General features: G+C 37.3%; 1 pseudogene; it reads right to left on the bottom strand.

The window, feature by feature from the left end:
• Positions 1-1644: 1644 nt before the first annotated feature.
• Positions 1645-4248, bottom strand: LOC107713941 (serine/threonine-protein kinase pim-3-like; annotated as a pseudogene).
• Positions 4249-21630: the final 17382 nt, after the last annotated feature.

The following is a 21630-nucleotide window of genomic DNA, read 5'->3' as shown; positions in this document are numbered from 1 at the left end:
TCTTGCATATATATATATATATATATATATATATATATATATTGTAGATTTAAGTAGCAAATGAGAGTCGCTAAAATTATTGAATATATTTTTTGAGACAAAGCTAGGTCTTATTAATGATTTTCAGTTTTGTTTAAGGTAATTAAATAATAAGGGAATAATATGTAAAAGTATGGTATTTGGGGTAAAAAGCGCCCCTGCTGTTGCACAATTGTTAACATGATAATAAATAGCTGGCTGACTTTTCCGTTTGTTGACATGGCATGGTTAGATTCAGATGGTTAATTAAAGTCAAGTCAACTTTATTTGTATAACGCTTTATACAATACTGATTGTGTCAAAGCAGCGTCAAACAGGAAAATAGTTTGTCAATAAAGCAAGAAGACAATAAGAGTCATTTTCCAGCTAAAGTCAGTTCATTGATGATTCAGTTCATCATCATCCAGTTCAGCTCTCTTCCAGTAGTGTCTGTGCAATCAGTCAAGCATCCCCAACTAAGCAAGCCAAAGGCAACAGTGGAGAGAAAATGGAGAAAAATCCTTGGGAGAAACCAGGCTCAGTTGGGGGGGCCAGTTCTCCTCTGGCCAGACAAAACTAGCATGGCGTGGTTTAATTCCAGGCTGCAGCACAGGTCAGATTGTGCAGAGGACTTGACTGGTACCTGTGGTCTTGTGCCGATGAGGTGACGAGGTCTTCACAGGTGATCTGTCTCTGGGGCGCATTTAGTTGACATGGTCTCTGCTGACATTCAGGGCTGTAGAGGTCGTATCTAGGTGCTAAATATCATATATTAAGTTGGGTGTCCATCTTAGAGATAATCACCATTTTTATAATGAAACCATCCTATTTAATACACTCTCAGAAAAAAAAGGTACAGAAGCTGTCACTGGGGCAGTACCTTTTCAAAAGGTACACTTTTGTACCTTTTAGGTACTAATGTGTACACTTTACATACTAATTTGTACCTTTACGGTACCAATATGGACTCTTTAGGTACAAAGGTGTGCCTTTTGAAAAGGTACCACCCCAGTGACAGCTTCTGTACCTTTTTTTCTGAGAGTGTATTAATCATATCATATAATAAAATGTCATTTGTTGATACTACTCTAAATCTATATTACATTATTATGGGATCTCCTTCAGTGCTTTCAGAATCTTAAAAATAATTTTGTTTCTGTATTTTTAAAATATATATTTTTTTATATTAACAAACTGTGATTTCACCTTATTTCAAAAATGCTGAATGGTGCTGGGAGATGCTCTGCTTTATTTGGACATTATTATTGGTGAAATATAGAGCAAAAACACTCAAAACATACAATCAAGTCACTACGTCTCTTAAAATATCAGATATGATAAGGCAGGGGTGTCCAAAGTCCAGCCCGTGGATGAATTTCAAACGGCCCGCAACTATTGAAACGTATAATATGTGGCCCACCAAGCATAATTTACAAATCATTCAGTTTCACAATGTCAACACAAGGTGACAGCGCTAGATTTGAGAGAGATGTCTGATTATTACCTTTAACTTCACACATGCTCTTTCTGATTGACAGTCAAATTATCAAAATGACATTCTTAATTAAACCACTAGACTCAAAAGTTGCTTTTTCTGCCTCATATCTTTGTTCTATCTAGTAAGATTTAGAATGAGAAGATTTTAGAATTGTTCTTTGCTGGAATGAAGACCTCACCTTGCGACAAGCCATCTTTGGTCCAGATTTTATCATTGATCTTGCAAAGGTCTCGTCTCCTTGGAAATTTCCAGAAGAGGATTACAAACAAGAGTATCCCAAGTGACCACACCGTCGCCGGTTCCCCGTGGTACTTGCCGGGAGGGCAGTACTCTTCTGTGCCTGGGGGAAAGAAATTTTGTCTGATTTGTAAGTTTGCATTAACACGGCATTTTAACTAGATATCCATTATCATGCATGAAATTATTTGATGTTATTTGATTTACAAACGTGGATACCATTCCATGATGCTTCATGAGAGCCTGACTCACTCATTACCAGAGTTTGAGACCCACTTTACAGCTTTGAGGGATCATATATACCAGCAAAGGACGTGTAACCCGTGTTTGTAAGGATTGCACTGCATCTGAAGTCAATCCATTTGACTTCGAGGGTGTCTGTGTTAATCAGCAAGATTTCCAGCTTGATATCAATACACGTTTGAGATGCAAGTGTTGCCTGGCGCATGATAACCCGTGCCGCGTCCTCTTCAATGGTGCCCTTGTAGCACTTTATATATTCATATAAGGACTGACAGGGCATGGGTCGCTCTAGGACCAAAATGTAGTGGTTAGGCTCCACCTACCAGTCCAGAAGCTGGATGATTTCAGGAACCCTGGGGCCTTGATTTGCAAGAATTTGCAGAGCGACCTCCAGTGGAAGGCAGTTGGAATAACCATCCTATAGAAGAAAGACAGTTGTTATAATGGGGAGATGCTGATAGGATTTAAACAAGTCCTGGCAGTTTGTATACTGAAAATCATTTGTAGTCTATGATTAATTAACAGTGACTTCAGAGAAGAAACAGAGAGAACTGCAGCCTACTTACAATGCTGATGAATTTCGTGTTCCTGCTGGAGGCGAGTTTTACTGCCACCGTATCAAGAAAACAACAACAACAACAAAAGGATCTGGGTAAGATTGACAGTTCATTTGTGTGCAGAGTTCATAACATTTCAATCATTAACCCTGAACATACATTTTCATGAATTTAAATAGCAGTAGAGCATGCCTAAACAGGTCTGACATGTCAAGTGCTCTAAATAGTTCATATATGAAACACAAGTGCTTGCAGAGAAGAGAGTGAGACTAGTATAACAGGACAGAAATGATTAGCTAGATACATATTGTAAGTAATACAAATTGATACCTGAAGGCCATTGTCCAAACGAGTCGCTGCATAAACGGTTCCAAAGCCTCCTTCGCCCAGCTGAGTGCCGATTTCATAACGGCATGAATTGATGTCTGTAAAAAAAATAAAATAACAGGTGTTGTCATAAAATGTCAATCAGTGACATAACTTATTTCATCTTCAACTATTAAAAAAAAAACATTACCATGTTAGTTATGAACTACCCTTAAAAAAAATTATTTTAAAGTCAAATTAAAGCAAAAATTAATTGAACTGTGGATTAAAGAGTGTCTGTGTTGGGTTATGTTAGGGTTATGGTAGCAAACTTGCCAATAATAATTGTCTCATTGTCCTCCAGCTCTCTCGCCTGAGATGACACAGTGTCCTCTGTCCGACAGACTGAGGCTTGGGGGACATCAACACTACAGCTGGGCACAGCACTGACTGTAGCTCGGGGGACTTTGACTCTACAGTGTGATGTAGGCTGGAGCTCGAGACTCAAGTCAGCTACAAAACGGACTGAAGCTTGGAGGGCGTCAACTCTACATGGCCGAGAAATAAGGTGCAGTGGCTGCCATCAATACAGTTGGATGTGGCTGAGAGAAAAGCTGCAGGGACGCCATCGGACGTGACACAGACTGTAGCTTGGGGGACGTAATCACTACAGTCGGACAGGGCATAGACTGTAGCATGCGGGACATCAGTGGCATAGATTGTAGCTTATTATTTCAGTCGGGCGTGGCGCAGACTGTAGCTTTTGGGATGTCAGCACCAAGCGGCAACCTTCCAGTCTCTCTCGTGAAACCAACACGGAAGTGACTAAAACTGCAATTCATCGACTGGCCACTAGAGGCTGGCTCCAAAAGGGAGTCCGTCCCATAGACTCCCCGGGTGCTTCTCAATATCCCTCCTCGTTTCCTCGCTTCTCTGTCCTCCATCCTATGACCCGGAAACCGATCGAGCTCAGCCATCTTGCAGGACATCTCAATTCTCTAATTGCACCGTGAGGAGACGAGGAATGAGGAGGCTTCCTGAGGAGCTATGAGCGAGGATACACAGGTGTATCCTTTGCCGAAGTGTTTTTCATCGAAAAACCTGACGCACGTATACATTCTCCTCCCCCTTCACATCTGTCGTAATAATTTTAATTTATATTTTATGGTTTAAATAAACCATACATGCCATATATTTCAAACAGGGCATCTTGCTTTATTAATATTTATTATGAATGTCTTAAATAACAAACTTTAACAACATAAAGGCAGATCCCTTTAGCGCAGCTGATGATGCTTTGAAGTGACACTAAAGGGAGCGAGGGTATATCATTTCACTTGATTCAACTCCTCCGTCCTCCCGTCTTTTCCTTGCGTCCTTCCCTCGCATCCTGAAGGGGTGGAGCTAAGACGCGAGGAAAGGAAGCAAGGAAAGGAAACGAGGATGCACAAATAAGAATTGAGAAGCGCCCCTCATGTTAAAATGCCCAACTTTACAGCAGAAAAAAACATGTTTACAGCCTGGTACAAAAAGTGGTTTTGGTCTATATAGCTAATTTTGCCCTTCATGACAACTGTGAGGGGGGTGAATTTTTTTATAACTCATCCGTTTAAATTATATTAAGCCTTAAAGTTCTGCATAATTAAGGGCGTGGCCACTTGAGTGACAGGTGGATTGCCGCTGCTGTCACCGGCATCGAGCTAGGTGGGCGTGGTTTCAGCAACCAGCTCCCGCCTCTTTGCCCATTTTCGATTATCCGGGAGTGACGCGCTGCCAAGATGGCGACGGCCGGCTCCACCCACTTTAGGCTTCAAAAACGCTCTTCAGAAACCTACTTGTGACGTCACGGACACTACGTCCATGTTTTTATACAGTCTATGGTCAGCACTCAAGTCAGGTGTAACATGGACTGGAGTTTCAAGGTGACCACTGATAGGTTCATCCAGTGATAGGTCTTCAGTCCAGTCACCACTGACTTCTCGACCTAAAGGGAGAAATGAGCCAAAAGCCAGAATGAGCCAAAAGATAGTTTTATTCAAATCATATTTATGTGACTAGATCTTAATTTTGGGATTTTCCTTTCAGCCATTAAATTAGGTGTCATGTCATTACACTGAATTAAAATGACACGTAATGTAATTAATATGAATTATACAAAGTTATTAATATTCATTGAATTAAAATTCACCTTGTGAGGTAATGAATTTCAGTTTTTGTGTAAATGCATGAAAGTATGAACCTGTCCTGTATCTTGTCAAGTTTGTTTCTGAATTTTGCAGTATAATTTCTGGTGTTTCAGCTTCTGCGATAATTAATCAGAACGCTTCTGATTGGCCACTGCATTCATAAGCTCAACGGAATCGTGTGTGATTGGTTATAATGTGCTGTAAAAATGTGTAAAAAGAAATATGATGCAGCATGAGCAGGTCTAAATTTAATTGCCGCAAGCGACACCTTACATTTATTTTTCACTTTAATTATTCGCAACAGCTGTAATAAGTTTAGTTTTGTTGTGCAGGGGCATTATTGTCCAATTTGCTAACATTTCTGCCCCCATCCCCAGTTAATTTCAGATCTGTGGTCTAATATTGGCATGCATTTTGGTCTGTAATGATGTATGTGGTGTAGATTTAAGTTGTTGTAATTCTGACATGAATAAAAACTGTCCTTTTGTTGATCGCCAGCACAGCAGGGCCGTGCACAGACATTTTGGTGGGCAGCTGTTCAAGTGACAAAAGGCCATTTATTTTCTTGTTAATAATAAAAATTAAAAAAAAGAGAAATTTTAAAACAGTTTTATGGAGTTTTTGTCTAGTAAACTTTTTTTTTTTTTCAAAAAGGCTGAATAACAGTACAATCCATTGAACACACTGTACACTCTAAAAAATGCTGGGTTAAATATAACCCAGCGCTGGGTTAAAAAGGGACAAACCCAGCTATTGGGTTGTTTTGACCCAGCGGTTGGGTTGTTTTGAACCCAACCGCTGGGTCAAAACAACCCAACCGCTGGGTCAAAACAATCCAACCGCTGGGTCAAAACAACCCAACCGCTGGGTCAAAACAATCCAACCGCTGGGTCAAAACAACCCAACCGCTGGGTCAAAACAATCCAACCGCTGGGTCAAAACAACCCAACCGCTGGGTCAAAACAATCCAACCGCTGGGTCAAAACAACCCAACCGCTGGGTCAAAACAATCCAACCGCTGGGTCAAAACAACCCAATAGCTGGGTTTGTCCCTTTTTAACCCAGCATTTTTTAGAGTGTACTTCTGTCCCTCACAGCTTCATTTCATTCCTGTCAAAAATTAAATATGGCCCTACCCTGACTAAGGTCTGTAAAATGCAGTTTTCTGACACACACTTAATTCAAAATTGATGCCATGGGCCTAATTCAAAATAAAAACTTAAATATAAAATGAAAAAATAAAAAAATAAAAAAAATAAAATGTCATGCAAAAAGTGCACTTATCTAGTCAGAAGCCAAAAGGGCAGCACTTGGGCTCTACTGTGCACATGCCCGGAGTCCAAAAGCTGTGTGTTCAACTGTGTGTGTATGCTACCATACGCATAAAAAACTGAAGAATACTTTAGCACTAAGCAAAGAAGGGTAATTAAGTAAATGAATGATAAATTGATTATATATCAAATTAATAATCGAGAGAGAGAGGAGAGAAATCAATTTATATGAAAGAATATGTAAGAGATGAAGAAACAGAATAAAGTACAACGCAGATGAATGTTAGCTCTCTTGAAGTCACACATACTGTATATGATTGCTGTTAATAATTCAAATTAAATCCTTCAAATAACTACAAGGAAAAGCATGCATTTTGTGAGAGGATAAGAAGCAGGATGTTCCACTAAAACATCATAACTTTTAAATTATTTAACAAATAACCCACAATTGCATATAAATTAAATTGGACCATAGATGATTAGTGACTTCAAAGTGATAGATGACCAAAATTGATTCAGGATACAAATTTTACAACATTATTGCATATAAGTCTTCTTTCCTTTTTTTTCTAATTCATTTTTTATGTCTTTAATGCTTAACTGGGACACCCAATTAAGTCTTTAATTGGGACACCTGACCATTACACCAACAGGGACTTTAATGACATCGCATCCTAAATACATTGGTACCTCTTTAGCTATAACAGCTTCCTCTTCTGGGAAGGCTTTCCACAGGATTTGGGAGTGTTTCTGTGGGAATTTTTGCCCATTCATCCAGAAGAGCATTTGTGAGGTCAGGCACTGATGTTGGACCACAATCTACGTTCCAGTTCATCCCAAAGGTGTTTGATGGGGATGAGGTCAGGGCTCCAGTCGAGTTCTTCCACACCAAACTCATCCAACCATGTCTTTATGGGCTTTGCTTTGTGCACTGGGGCGCAGTCAGCCACTTTGATATTTGCTATTTCTTTATTTTTTACCACCTTCTGGAATGCATTGACTTCTTTAAAATAGGAAAGACATTTGTTGTGAAAACTGAAAAGTTTGTAATGGATTCTTACCTTGAACTCTTTCACTGTTATGGTTAAAACTGAAGCATTGCATTGGAATGCACTGAGGCGAACCAGCCTAAAAATACGTTGTGTGTGTGTGTGTGTGTGTGTGTAGAACTGTTAAACGACCAACAGTAATCCAATTACACAAACTGCTCAACTTTTTCGTCACGTTGCCATTTTAAATTGAAAATATAGAATTTACATGACAGATGACCTTAATGATTCAGATTTTAGAATATTGTTTGGTGATCCAACAAATTATTAGGCCTACCTGTATTTTTAAGAGTTATTTAATTTTTTCTCATACAAATTTCATGTCTTCGAGGCAAAATGTAGATTTATTGTGCTTTTCACTTTTTTATACACATGACATTTTTATGCACTTTCTTTTTCGCTGTACATTTTGTTTATATAAATATGCATAAGTACAAATTCAGTTTTTGATGCCACCATCAGATGAGTCCATGACATCCACTATACGTCCAGCACAGCACAGTCTGTTCTACTGTAATGTTCTTAAATAATGTTTCCCACTTAGTGAGGACATTGTTGGCAGAGTCTGGACATAAAGAGTCTGAGAATCAAATTGCTCCTCGTTTTGGATTCTGCAGAACACACATCAGGCCATGTCTCATGTCGTCAAGTCAAGAGGAATCAATTCTTGCCGTTTTGATTTTCTCTAATGATTAGTTTAAATCAGTTGTTGACCGTGTTGACATTTGTAAGGCCATTCGCAGGTGTCACCGAGTTTCTGCAGCACTCTGATGCAAAGAGGACGATGTTGCCCACAGCCTCTCCTTCAGTTGACGCACTACTTGATACACTATGTGCGCATGCGCAATGTGGTAGCCGCTTTTTGAAAAAAAAAAAAAAAATCCTCTTAAGATTTTTTTCCCTTTTTGCAGCTCTTTATATGTCTAGCCTATGTGTAAATCCAGTTAAATTCACTGCCATTGTAAATTCACTGTTCAGCCTCTTAAAGGGATAGTTCACCCAAAAATGAAAATTCTGTCATCATTTACTCACCCTCATGTCGTTCCAAACCTGTATGTGTTGCTTTCTTATGTTGAACACAAAAGAAGATATTTTGAAGATTGCTGGTAATCAAACAGTTGGTGGTTGCCATTGACTTCCATAGTAGGAAAAAAAATACTATGGAAGTCAATGGCAACCACCAACTGTTTGATTACCAGCAATCTTCAAAATATCTTCTTTTGTGTTCAACATAAGAAAGAAACATTTTTGGGTGAACTATCCCTTTAAGGGACGAAATATTTGCATAGCGGTGCTCGTGAACTTCGTTTCCATGACGACCAAGTCAGCTGCATCTCAGCCATCGGCAAAAACCTCTCATTAAAATTACATCTCGGCTTCATCAAACAACGTACATTTTCATATGGTATATACATTATTCTTTTACATTCGATTAATAATTTGTTGCGTTTTTCATTTTGAGCGTTATCCGCGGCGTTTCATAGTTTCTCAATGATGTTGGTGAAGTTATATCATTTTAATAACTGTGTTGGATGTTGATACCATTAACGAGGTATAGCTAGTTCATCATAAAAATGTGAAATTCTGTCATAATTTACTCACTCTCATGTCGTATGTGTGACTTTCTTCGGTGGAAGATATTTTGAAGATAAATGTATCTAATTATATTAATTGCTATAATATATATATATATATTTTTTGCTGTATTTTTTTTAATTAATTTTTTTATTGCAAACAATTCAGAGATGACATTAATGAAATACAACTTTGCATACATTACACATAATATATATAAGCCTATGAATGACTATTACGCCATTTATTTTTCTCCAATATCTGGCATGTCTATGAATATGAATGTATGCGTTTCTATTTCCTACCACAAGAGGTCAACACAATCCCGAATAAAGCTTGACATGAAACCGTGCATGACATTGAGATGTAACAGATTTATGGTCCCTCTGTTTCATTTTATGATGTTCCTCAATGGTTAAGACTTGAGATGTGCAAATATACGGTCTAAAATAATTGTAGAGCCAGATGCAGCAATGCTTTCACATTACAGCTGATGTTACATAACATGTTTACACTGTATCAACAATTTTCCACATAGCCTTATCCTGATACGTGTTGCTGCTGTAATTATCGAGACAGTTCCACCATCAGCTGAAACCATGCATAAAGTGAAATTATTTTTTACAATCACATAAAATACAGCTAACGCCTTTGGACAGAATTTCTATTTAGATCAAGGTTGCATTCTGCCTTGCTTTTTTTTTTCTTTCTGGAACATTTTGTTGAAATTTAATAGTGAAATTGCATATAGTGTACATTGTAATAAGCTACAAAGCTATACAACTTCACAGAACTTTGCAGAAAATCAGAAATTCGCATATTTGATGTAAAATCACTCTATGTCTGTCACTCTATCCATACAGAATGTCACTGAATTTAAAGCGGAGAAAATAAATGGCAATTAAAGGTCACACAAAGGTTACTTTGTGTTATTTCTACAGCATCCGTCACAATCTTTCATGAGTCTTTGAGGCAGCCCCAAATGCTCTGTAAAGAATGAAAATGTTCAAACTAATGGAAATGGTAGACATATAATAACATGTGTAATGTTAAATGCATGTAATAAGTGATCTGTCCCTTTGTCATTGGCAATATTCAGAGCTAAAACCAAGCAGCCAATCAAAGCTCACTCACTAGACCACAAAAGAGGCACATGGTTCATTCCTTTGAAGTAAAACCGAATGTGCGTTCTGCTCTACTCCATCACAAGATGAGGATCCATAACATCTGACAAGCTATGAATTGTGCAGCGGATTTGCTTCTGATATTATGCATTACATCTCCATACAGTATAATGAAACGCAGGCCAAAGATTTGTTTGATCAGCTCTGAAAAAAAGAAAACTAGCTCTCTTCAGATCATGTCAGATCAGTTCACAATTCTCTATGAATCTTCAGTATAATCTGTACTTTGCGTGAATGCGACAAAGCCCGTCCAGAACAAATGGTCAAAGTTATTAATAAATTTATATTAAATACATTCAAAAATATATAAATTAATAATATTATGAATAATTATAATATTAATCATTAGAAATGAAAATAATGATTAATATAGAATTAGTTGACATGTAGTTGACATGTAGTTACAAAGTTACTTGTAGTTAATAGAATGTCTAAAGTGGACTATCGAAATAAAGTGTAACCTATTTTTTTTCTGATGAATCAAATTTTTTTAAGTTTTTTTTTTTTTTACATTGGGAGTTTCACTGCACAGATTTTTGCAGTTTTTCAAGCTGGTCATGCAAATTCGCCTCAATGACTAACAGAAAACTGCTTGGTTTGAAAGTGACTTCTGTGTGAACCGTGCTTCATACGTCACTATTGACAATAAAAAATTAACTTTTTTGAAATTTCACTAATGTGACCACACCTTAATAGTCACAAAAATAATGACATGCAAAAAAAAAACTTTTTCAAAATATTATTCTTAAATACTGCACAGCCTTGAGCTCATGTACAGCTAAAGGGAATGAACCCACTGACCGCTGTCGGTATTCTAAAGCTTTTATGTCATCTGAATGTTGCAGTCGTATCTTTGATAGTGGGTTTCAGAGAAGAGTTCATTCCAGTGTTAAGTCGTAAGTGGTGAGGAGACTGGTGGGACCACCAGATGCAGAGCCTCTCAGCAATTAGATTTTTACAGCCAAACACAGAATGGCTTTTCTGAGACCGTGCGGCTCCAACACGTGAGAGATCTTTCACATTATAGAGCTTCTGGGCTGAAACCTAAAACACAACGGTGAGGGTGAGGAAACTGAAAGTGTGCACTAAATGAATCATCATGTTACAGAAAAGAACGTGCAAAGAGAAGTTTAGTACATAACAAAAAGCAACACTCCCGCTAGTCCTATCCAACAACTAAACTGGGGATGAAAATACTGTCAGAGTATATAAAGCTATAAAAACTGTATCATATTTGATATGCAAAATTCTAAAACCTCTAAATTATCAACATGATCAAAAGTTTGCTGAACAACCTGTTGCACACAATCTACTGCATGCCTTCTGTTATATTGATAGTATTTTTTTTTAGCAAGTAAAAGGCCTTTTAGTACAATTGCAAAAACGTCCACCTTCAGGTCATGGTTCACATGTCTTTTTGCTGTGAAAGCTTTACTTATTTTTAAGAGAGTATGGTTAGTAATATTTCAAGATATTGGCAAGTGAATTTGATCAGATCCATGCACTGACTGTCTATCAGTGACAGACTGGAAACAATGTAAAAAGTCATTTGAAAGCAACTGTTATGAAAGCCAATCAATCAACTGACTTTTATCTTTTATCGTGTGTTATTAAACCTCTCTTTCTGCTGAATATGCCCAGGGCACCCTCTCATCTTCCAGACCTGGGCAAACCAATAAAGATCATGCGCTCTCAGCGTGATGGTACCCCTACTAGAAACATTTTCATCAAGGGTCTGGCCGAGAGCATTGACAGCGGTGTCACTTATGACACAACCTCCTTCTTCAGTGAGGTCCTGTCCTGCAAGATGAAGGATGCAGTTGAGCTACATTTATCAATAAGGTGCATAATCGATGTGTATATGAATTTCAGGTGCATGTATATCGAGGTTGTTGGTGATGAGAATAACTCAAGGGATACGGATTCATCCACTACTCCTCCTTTGAGGCTGGCAAGAAGGTCATAAAAACAGTTGGTGCATGCTACTAAAATTGATAAAACACATACTATAGCCTATAACAGGGGTTGGCCAACACCTGCCAATACTGGCACTCCGAGGGACAGAGAGGCAATAAATTACAATGAAAATATATTCAAATAGACAACAGTTGTTTTAAATTGTAATACAATATTACAGTTTCAACTAAATAAATGCAGCCTTGGTGAAAAAAAAAATCTAACCAACCCCAAATTTTTTAACAGTAGTGTACAAAACTCATAAAACTTCTCCATGTTCCTCATTGTCCTCACTCTCATTTCCTGCAGCATCTTAGTCTCTGAGCGTCAAACAGATCCTCTGCAGGTACGAAACCACCTAGAATTCTCGGTAATATGTTAAAATGAGATCATTTATGACTGTACAGCAGAGTGAGAAAAGAGTAAAACAGACTGTGGACACGTCTTGCTCTGCTGTCACAGCCCTCATGATGTGGGGACTCCAGTTTTTCACTATTTTATTGCAGATAATGAGAATGTAGATATTTGGCACAGAGCTAACATTAACTTTGGTCACATCAGCACTGTGGGAGTGACAATCACATTTAAATGCAGGGATTAAATTGCTTAAATTTTGGTTCTTGTGCACTGAATAAATCTTCAATCTTCAGGGGTCTCGACTCGAGATTGTAAATAACAAACAGAGATGCCGGCAGTTTCTGACCAAAACACTATTAGCGACTGGAGACATATAACGCCTGACAATTATTAGTGAACTGCAGTCGACAGAAGCGGCGGGTTTTGTTGATCTCATTACCGCAGGGCTGGTGGGAGCAACGACGGTGGAGAGAGACAGACTGGTGTCAAAATATGTGAATGAGTCGAGACACCTACCACCGACTCTGTGATTTGCTAGTACCTCCTGCAGTACAAGAGCGACACACGTCTCGACTCCTAATTAGGCCAATGTCATAAAAGATTCTGTCATTTACTCTCTCTCACGTCGTTTCAAACCTGTTTGACTTTCTTTCTTTCTGTGGAACTTAAAAAGAGACACTTTGAAGAATGAACTGGTCATTTTTTCACACAAGGACCGAAGCTTTCAGCTTAAGAAAGGTCTTCTGAAGTCGTATGATACTTTTGTGTAAGGAACAGACAAAAATTTAAATAGCTATTCACTGAAAATATTAATGTTCACCCTTGTCCTTGGCATGTAGCCATGCCCACTTGTGTCCGAATTTTTTCAGTGAATAGTTGATCTGGTTGAACAGAACAGAAATGCAATCACTCATTGCATGATTGTAAGAGTTTTATCACGAAACCACCAAGAACATGTGTTACAAAGCTAAAGAGCAATTTCTCTAATGATATGTAAAAGGCCAAGTATACTTTATTAAAAATATCTAATTTATTATATGCATATCATTTGTATGATTATCTGTGGTTTGACTGTGGATGCTTCAGTTTCTTCAAGCATCAAGGTATCCAGAGTTTCTCTGTCTTTGAACTTTGACCTGTGTGTTTCTGAATCACAGTATAAAAGGAGGCCTTGGTGCTTTTGTGCCTGGAGGTTTCTGCGAATTTCGCAGCATGTGATGTTTCTGTTTGACCCTGACCTCTCTTTATGTAAGGTGAGCAACATCTATGTTGGGGGAACTGGATCTTTTACACACATACACACACGCGCGCACACACACACACACACACACACGTGCACATTACCCTGGAGTAATGCTCCAATGCAGTATTTCACTGCACTATTTATTAAAATCTATCTATCTATCTATCTATAGAAAATGCAATAATCTGTAATGTAAAACACACGGACTGCCTCTTAATGCTACAAAACATCAAGTCCACTTCATCTGGAATATTTCTTATAATTTTTATACCGTAATATAGCATGTTTATGTTACCTGATAGCCTGGAAAAGGTCATGTTGTTGTTGTTTTGCCCGTAAACAACCCAGTATACCTAACCTTCTCTTAAATTTAAATCTGCTGATCTAAAAAGCTTTATGATTAGAAAAAAATATACATATTAAATGTACACTTGAGTTATACTGGGTTGAGAACATTGTCCAAAACATTATATAGACCTATATACATAGACGTATAAATATGCACTTTTAAAAAAGACAATTTATTTATCAAAAAAATAAAATGTACTGTTCATATGCTCATGTACTATCTGTGCGATCATGAAGCTGGTCTGACATAAACAGCATCATCAAACATATTCATAGAAATCTTATCCTAAGGTAAATGCGCAGTTCATAATTATGAATTAGATAGTGACGTGCACCCAAATGATTTGCTGAAATTGAATCAGTTTTAATTAGGTTACGAGACCAGATGGACCAGGAAGGTTACCTAGCAACATCAGCATGACCTAATTAATATTCATTATTATTACCCAAGCTTTTGGCTGGTAATGACATCACAACTAGCCAGTCTGTGCACATATATGTGACCCTGGAGCACAAAAGCAGTCTTAAGTCGCTGGGGTATATTTGTAGCAATATCCAAAAATACATTGTATGGGTCAAAATTATACATTTTTCTTTTATGCCAAAAATCATTAGGATATTAAGTAAAGATCATGTTTCATGAAGATATTTTGTAAATTTCCTACTGTAAATATATCAAAACTTAATTTTTGATTAGTAATATGCATTGCTAAGAACTTCATTTGGACAACTTTAAAGATGATTTTCTCAATATTTAGATTTTTTTGTACCCTCAGATTCCAGATTTTCAAATAGTTGTATCTCGGCAAATATTGTAACAAACCATACATCAATGGAAAGCTTATTTATTCAGCTTTCAGATGATGTATAAATCTCAATTTCGAAAAATTGACTGCTTTTGTGCTCCAGGGTCACATATGTACTCTTTATTTCAATACATTTGTGATGACTAATACATTTAGCATGGCACCTAGCTTGTTCTGCAGCAATTTATTTCTGCTACAAAAGAAGTGATATCGGCATCTACAGGGCACTGAAGGTACTATATGTTGGTGCGTTTTGCCCTCACGGTTGTGGAGCTACAGCCGTAAGTTAACAATAAATTCAATTTTGTACCTATTAGATAGTGTTTTATTAAGGTCTACACCTACCCCAACCCTAAACCTAACCTTTACAATATTGCAAATACACTAATTATTGTCGTTCAGCGAGACAAAAATTACACTATATTGATGTGCGCATGCCCAGTAGCCACAGCTGTATCCCTTCTAGCCTTAACCCTTACTCACCCAAACTTATGGACACCGGTACTTCATCCCAATGTGAGTGCATTAGCAAGTAGTTGTGAATCAAAGTGTTTCATATATGTGTCAAAATCTGCTAAGGGGTAAATAAATGTAACAAGTAATGTAAAAATATATAATATTTTATCGGCAAATGAAACATTTTATCAAACTTTTATAATCGCCTTCAACTTCAGGGATCTTATCTATGCACAATCAGCTTGTAACACTCCAAAGAGAAAGGAAAACTTGAAATCGCATCATATGACCCCTTTAAACAACTTAGATGATGTTGACTGAAACCCATGAAAAAGCAGATACTGTTGTGAATAATTGTGAAAAAGCAGACACTCTGAGACATTTACTCAAATTGTGGTGACTTTGGTAACTTGTAATGGAGTATGGTTTTCAGGTACTCTTTGCACCTCTGGAATTATGACTGGATTTTAATTTTTGGGTAAACTGTATCTGTAATATAGCTCGAAAAATTAGTGCTTTAACTATGCAAACCCATATTTATCATCCCAAAATAATTTTTTGAGTCTTAAAAGACATCAAGCGATGAAATACACATGTGCTTTGTTATAGAAGTGATGTGAGGATGTCAGAATTGTAAAAGGATTCTTGGCTTGAAATTGATGAAATATTCTCCTTGTAGCACAGAAGGTGTCATTCAGTCTGAGGTGAAATCACTGAAGTGCAGGTGTGCCGAGCTGTGCACACTTTGACTAAATTAACCAATAGACTGCTTTTGCATGCGCAGCCTCGCACCATACGCGTTCATCTTTTCGCTTTTGATCTCTCTGTCCGCCTCCATGTGTGTGTGTGTGAGTCTGTGCGTGTGTATGTGAATTGTATTTGAGTGTGTTTCCTGGGACTCAAACTCTCTGGTGGGAATGCTGCAACTAGAGCAGAAATACGAGACGAAATGAGATCATTGGTCTGCGTGCTGATTGGCTGACGAGACGACGGCCGGTTGCAAAGCCAGTTCTTGCCTGATTCTCAATCTACAAACACGCCGCCACAGGGGAGAGCAGAGGGGTACAACAGAATGCCAAAGCGTGGAAGGCAAAGGATTTGGATTGATGTTTCATGTCTGGATATATAGTCACAGGGCTACAGAAGCATGTAGCCGGAGGAATAACTTCACCTGTGCTGAAAAGTTGTGTTTATAAATATATTTTCCTGAGTTGAAGGGCCCAGATTGTGTCTCAGACTAACTGATCTCTTTTCCCGGTGCCAGTTGATTGATTCGTGAGCCAGGCTCACAGGATACATCATAGGCTTCTGAAGTCAGATCTGCTCTTCACAAGCATCGATTGGCAATTTCTGCCTCGAACCCGAGACTAACAAACCTCAATTAATGATGTTCTTGTCAAAGACTAAAAGAAAACTAACAGGATTTCTCCCATAATTTGGAACCTGTCATTACAGGATTTAACAAGAATCCTCCTTTTGAATCAAATATACATGGCTGGATAACCACAAAAAAAAAAAATTAAGTTAATGCAGTTAATGCAGTTGGATGCAATTTTTATTAAGCAACAAGCCTGTTAAACATGTGGAAAATACAAATAATAATAAATAAATACATAAAAGAGAAAAAAAAATCTATTTGTCGAAGATTAATTGCATTAATTTAGCAAATTAATTGCAACGTTTATGTTAATTGTTAATTAATTAAAAATTAATTGGCTTTTTTCTCGCTATTGAGAGTTTATATCTCACAATTACATTTTTTCCCTCAGAATTGCAAGTTTTTTATCTTGCAATTTCAAGTTATAAACTTACAAATTGTGAGTCTACATCTCGCAATTCTGACTTTTTTATTTAGAATTTTTAGTTTTCATCTTGGAATTCTGATTGTCTTTCTTGGACTACATCTTGCACTTCTGTCATAACAACTTTTATATATATATATATATATTTTTTATTTTTTATTTTTTATTTTTTATTCCATGGTGGAAATAAGCTTCCATATCCAGTTATATAATTTATATATAATAATATATATATATTTTTATTAGTAATTGTGTATTATTTTTTATACAATTAAATACGAAACATAATTTTTTAGTTTATGCAGGTTTTTTGTCAGAAATCAATTCAAATGATGCTCTCTTCTCATTTGAGCCCTTCCAAAAAATCTGATCAGCATTCCTTTAGGATTTTTTTTTTACAAGGGAATTTGTGTCAAGGTTTATTTTGGTTTGTTAACAAGGTTCATGTTCACAACAACATCATCAGTGGAGTCTCTCAGTGGATCCTCGACAAGCAAAGTTGAGTGAGAAACGTTTCCCAAGGTGACCGTGAAACTTCATGTTGTCTTGGGTTTCTGACACACTGATCAGTCATCAGACACCAAGAGGGACAGATCAATGAGTGTCAGAAGAAAACCGCACACATCACTGACCGCCCCCTGAGCCCTCGTATGAAGAACACATGGCACCATCAATCCTGTTGACCTGGAGCCGTCTAACTGGAACATACTGTCTGGCTGTTGCTTCTATAGAGGACTGTATATGAACAAATACATTCACTTAGCTACTGAAGTGACTTTGCTTTTGATCAGAGGCTCAGCTTCAGAAGCCAAGAGAGCCTCATGCACAGCGCAACTGATGCAAAATATATTTATATATACAGTGAACTCTGAAAGTCTTGAGTCCACGCTGAAAAATGAAAATCTAGAAAAATAAACAAGATTTTTATATTTTGAGCACCCCCTGTGTGTATATACATGCCTAGGACCCCTGAAGAGAAGTGTGCTCGTATGAACTTTTATATGAGTATATATTAAAAAAAAGTACTTGGAGAAAATATTAATGAAATAAAAGGCCACTTTAGTGAACTTGAAGAGAGATACTTTCATGACTATTTTTCTTACACTTAAGTACGCTTTTAAAAAGTGCACTATGTATAATGTCAAATTAAATGTTTCAGTTTTGGTTGGAATAATGTTGCATTAGATCAGGGGTGTCAAACATATTGCCCAAAGCGGGATGATTTGAACAATAATATGAAATAACAAATAAAACATTATTTTGAAAATTAAATAAAGTGTATTCGCTACAATATTTTATAGAACAAGTGGAACAAATTTCTCATTTATTTGTGTTGATGTTATGCCTCGGGACACCTAACGCATGCACGTTCCCTGATAGCACACATACATCACGGAGATGTCTATTTGACGTCTGCATTTACGTCTGCAAGACGTATTTTTTAGAGTATTTGCTCATCTGCAGTATGTCTACAGGATGTTTCCTATCAGATGTCAAATAGACGTTTAGAAAACATCTTAAAGACGTCTATCAGATGTTTGTACACAACAGTTGCTTTCCAGATGAAGTGATCTTTAACAGACATCTCGCAGACGTACGTGTGCTATCTGGATTATAAAGCGGCACCAGAATCTCTAACAGCACGTAATTAATTGTGTTGCAAGTAACTTTGCAAAAAAACAAACAAAAACACATCTTTCACTGTGGGATGAAGGCTATCAGAATGCAGTTATAATATAATTCAAGATATGGAGGCAAAAAATGCCTTGTTTTTAGATTTATGTCACAATATAGTTAAGTAATATCACTCGAGCAAGAGTGTTGTTTTCCCGAATATCAGCACGATCGCAAATTAATTGGTTTTATACAACAGTTTCTACAAACAAGATGTTAGTGTTAAGTGATTTACATTTTAATGACAATGTTGTTTGTTTTTGCTCTGTTTCGCCAACAACAATAGTTTTTAACAAAGCCGGTGTAGACGATTTGTGCATCTCTGATGAACGCAGTGTTTTGTTACTGAATGAATCTGTGTTTTTGAACAAATCATTTGAGTCAATGATTCAACGGCCCATTCGTAAAGACAACAGTCATATGCTTTCTAAATACATTTCTAAATGAATCAGCCATTTAGAACGAACCTGTTGGATGAACGAGTCAATGAATCACTCGTTAAGAAGAGGACTTGCCGCCACCTACTGGCAGTTCTAGTTTCATGTTATTTATTTATCCATGACAGGCTTAAACCAAACAAGGTACTATCTAAAAAATACGGTCTATTTATCATTATTAAAAAATTTTTTTTTTTAAATATCTCAAAAAGATAACACATTTTTTTTCACACATTCCTAAAATAAGTCATAAGGGGACATTTTCTCTGATCCGGCCCTCAACCTAAAATGATTTTGACACCCCTGCGTTAGATACTGATGTAAAAGATCACTGCCTAATGACTGACTTTTGGGGGTAGTTATAAAAGTATAAAAGCCATAAATAAGGCTGCTGGTTGGATGTGGCTTGTGTCTTGTCTTTTGAGAGGCCTGGCTTTTGATCATGAACAATATATGACATAGTGACCTACAGCTGGAGGAACAGAGGCTTCGTGCAGCGGCAGGTGTTGAGTGGTTTTGCCCGTCTACTGTATATACAAACTGATGATCTGAAAGAGCTGCTGCATTACGATCGCAGCAAAAAGTTTGGGCTGTACAAAGCATTCACGTTAGATCCATAATGAAAAAGTAATCCTGACTGAACCTTTGAAAAGCACTTGGTAGATGTGTGGATCTGTAGGCATTGATATTCATCACAGACACAAAGTCACCTTCAGCAGGCTTTTCTTTAGTAACAACAGCATAGTGCGTTAAATATTTACTATGTCTGAGCTCAATTTAAATTCATTGTAATTCTCATTGCCCACGACACATAGCCACGACGGTTGAGCCTGAGGCCAGAACGCACTGATAATGAGGAGTTATTTTTATTTAGCGTTTGAGTCAATAAGCATTAATAGTGTGTTTTAGAGTACATCTTCTAATTTTTCTCATCAATAGAGACTTAGAAGTCAAATTCTCATCACTCTTATACCAGAAAGGAGTGGCTTTATAAAGATGCTTTTTCAGCGAAGTTACGAAACAAATGTCTTTCCGTCACCAAGGCCACGTCGTGCAGCCAGTATGCGCTTGCATTCATTTGGCCTTTATTGATGAGAACTCTTGACAGGTGCTTTCAGAACGATGTAATACTTCACTACACTTAGTATGAAGTGCAGTATGCCTATTTTTATATGCACTGAAAACTTGGAGGACAAAATGTGAAGTTTAACAACCGAGAGCATTATAGGATACTGTTTCTAGGCGGTGCACAGTAAAATTCCCAAATTATAGTGGCAATTGTTTTATCATCCAGTCAGTAACCGGTGGCAGTGTGACAATGACAAGCTCATTTTAGGGCAGATCACATTTGTTTGAGCAGCTTTGACAGTGTTGACATTAGCAACAAACACTTTAGCATCGGCAGGCTTCGCGTCTTTGATGAGAGTCTGGTGAAATGTCATGGCGGAGAGGTTTTGAATACATGGAGGGCACAGGTCAAACGCAGAAGCGCTTCATCTGAACACGAAAGCCTCAATCCTCGCGGGGATCTGTAATCCAGGTAATGTCCTTATCTGTCCCCAACCATTTCTGATTAGTTCTCATCTGGGAAATCACACAGCGGCCGGATTCCACATCCGGCAATCAGGATTAATGCCAGTCGGAATATCAAAATGGACTGTGATACTTTTAGCTGTGTGCTATTTGAGGAGATGAGCTCTTGTGACAGCTGACTGTATAGCATGACACACAACTGCTGTGACGAAAGCATGAAGACTATTCAAATTGATACATTTTACAAGTTTTGATGCTTTTTTTGTCACCTACACTCTAAAAAATGCTGGGTTAAAAAGGGACAAACCCAGCTATTGGGTTGTTTTGACTCAAAATAACCCAACTGCTGGGTCAAAACAACCCAATAGCTGGGTTTGTCCATTTTAACCCAGCATTTTTTAGAGTGTAATAAGATCTATAGATGATTATTTTATTTATATAATAATAAAATATGTTTAGCATTGTTTTACATTATTTCAATGGCAATTACACTCTAAAAAATGCTGGAGAGTGTACACACATTTCTCCCTATATTGTCATTACTGTGATGCATGAACATCTCATTCTCTTTACTGTAAAAAAATTGTATTTCAAAAAGTAAATATTTCAAAAACTTATTCATACATTGTTATTTCACACTCAGGAAATATTTAGGCATAAGAAGTATGTTTTTGAATTGCATTTTTGGATTACACAGGTTTAGCATAAACAAATGAATACACTCTAAAAAAAATGCTGGGTTAAATATAACCCAGCGCTGGGTTAAAAAGGGACAAACCCAGCTATTGGGTTGTTTTGACTCAAAATAACCCAAACGCTGGGTCAAAACAACCCAATAGCTGGGTTTGTCCCTTTTTAACCCAGCGCTGGGTTATATTTAACCCAGCATTTTTT

The sequence above is a fragment of the Sinocyclocheilus rhinocerous genome, unplaced genomic scaffold (genome assembly GCF_001515625.1).
Source record: "Sinocyclocheilus rhinocerous isolate Xijiao unplaced genomic scaffold, SAMN03320098_v1.1 scaffold1140, whole genome shotgun sequence".
In the NCBI taxonomy this organism is placed as follows: domain Eukaryota; kingdom Metazoa; phylum Chordata; class Actinopteri; order Cypriniformes; family Cyprinidae; genus Sinocyclocheilus; species Sinocyclocheilus rhinocerous.
The sequence above is the reverse complement of the archived record's forward strand: the minus strand, read 5'-3'. Positions and strand labels throughout refer to the sequence as shown.